Source organism: Bubalus kerabau, chromosome 18, assembly GCF_029407905.1.
Source record: "Bubalus kerabau isolate K-KA32 ecotype Philippines breed swamp buffalo chromosome 18, PCC_UOA_SB_1v2, whole genome shotgun sequence".
In the NCBI taxonomy this organism is placed as follows: Eukaryota; Metazoa; Chordata; class Mammalia; order Artiodactyla; family Bovidae; genus Bubalus; species Bubalus kerabau.
The window spans coordinates 36664759-36666798 of record NC_073641.1 but is presented as its reverse complement, the minus strand read 5'-3'; the positions used below and the strand labels follow the sequence as shown (position 1 = coordinate 36666798).

Below are 2040 nucleotides of genomic sequence, written 5' to 3'. Positions count from 1 at the left end.
TGAAGGTGTAAGCATCTGATGGTCAGGCTTGAACTGGTGAAGAGCATGGAGCCTGGAAGGTAGCTGAAGCACTGGTTACCTAGAGATGCCATCTAACACAAAGTGGGTAAAACTAATTCTTGGATTTGGGGTTGCTGCTGCTCTGAGAGCTACTGAAATAAAGGCCTTGCGTCAATGAGAGCAGTGGCCGAGAGCTTCCCTCATAGCTCAGTCGGTAAAGAATCTGCCTGCAGTGCAGGAGACCCGGGTTTGATTCCTGGGTTGGGAAGATCCCCTGGAGAAGGAAATGGCGACACACTCCAGCGTTCTTGCCTGGAGAATAACATGGACAGAGGAGCCTGGCAGGCTATAGTACATGGGGTCAGCAAGAGTCAGACACAATTTAGCGACTAAACCAAATAAAACCAAAGAGTGATAATAATGAAGATACTCATCAAACACTTGGTTAAAAATCCATGGAGGTCAATGCCATACTCAAAAGAAAGCAACCCACGGGCTCCAAGTCACGCATGCATGTTAAGTTGCTTCAGTCGGGTCAGACTCTTTGCGACCCTTAGGACTGTAGACTCCCAGGCTCCTCTGTCCATGATATTTTCCAGGCAAGATTACTGGAGTGGGTTGTCATGCCCTCCTCCAGGGGATCTTTCCCACCCAGGGATCAAATCCTCATCTCTTACATCTCCTGCATCGGCAGGTGGGTTCTTTACCACTAGTACCACCTGGGAAGCCCCCAAGTCACAGATGTGAGGCCAAAAAGGGAAGAAAAAGAAACCAAATCCTCCCTGTGACAGTATAGTGGGTGGAGCCAAAGCTGCATGAAACCTCAGGAGAAAAATTAATACCTCACTTGCAAGTGCTGAAGAGGAACAAAGAAATGAAAAAAGGTGAGGAAGGCAAAATCTACACTTTGCAACTGTTGTTATGACAGGGAGTTGCACCGTTTCTGGAGAATACCAGGTGTATGTGTGGAGAGAAGTTAAGTAAGCTCCTATTCCAATTCCCTGCTCCAAAAATTTGCTCCATTTACTGTATTGTCCTCAAATAGATGATACAGCTGATAAGAACAGATACTATACTTGCTCTTAGCTAAAAGGCCTGGAAGGGATTCTTTCCTGTAATTCTTGAGCCATTATTCCAGCCCTATTTCCTGTTGCACCTAATCAATGCTGGGTTGTTTTAGAATGCCTATTGTTTTGGTCTTATGAATCCATATCTTTTTTCTCCTGAGTTTAATTTTTCTTTTCTTTCTTGTTCTGTGACTGTGTTTCCCATTATTGAGTTGTGAATGGTCTTGCTGAGAGAAGCAAATAAGGACCAACTTGATATTTTGAAAGGATACAAACTACTCTCCCCTCACCCAAAAAATTAAAGAAAGAAAACAGAAGGACTTTTAGGGCTAGGGTTCATTTTCCTATAAACAAATATAAATAGGAGAGAGAGATGGGTATATGGTATGATATATAGCTATATCTATGTGTATGGTGTGAATACATAAGATAGACTTCTTTTCACTGTAGTAAGTGGAGTTTATGCAGAATTCTGCCATGTGGTGAAATCAAAAGACTTCCTAGGCTGAATGCTCTGCAAGAATCTTCTGCAAGGAAAATTTTGTTGTTTTTATTTAGTTGCTAAGTGGTGTCTGATTCTTTTGCTACCCCATGGACTGTTGCCCACCAGGCTCCTCTGTCCATGAGATTTCCCAGGCGAAAATACTGGAGTGAGTTGCCATTTCCTTCTCCAGGGGATTTTCTTGATCGAACACATGTCTCCCACATTGGCAGGCAGATTCTTTACCACTGAGCCACCAGGGAAGCCCAAGGAAAAACTAAAAGACACCAAACAAGCAAACACACACCCAACCTTCCAGATCCTCCCTGGATCCTTCTATTTATCACTGTTCCCCTGACCACAGTGTATGGCTACCTTTCAGCTCTGTGTGAAGACCTGTCCGGGACATTAAAATGGGGGTGGGATCAACTCTGTCCTATAATCATTTTTAACTGGTTCTGTAAACAAGCCTAGTTTATGGGCTTATCATTA

The 2040-nt window shown here is 43.6% G+C and overlaps 1 pseudogene; it reads right to left on the bottom strand.

The window, feature by feature from the left end:
- Window positions 1–927: 927 nt before the first annotated feature.
- On the bottom strand, window positions 928–1106 carry LOC129633466 (uncharacterized; annotated as a pseudogene).
- Window positions 1107–2040: the final 934 nt, after the last annotated feature.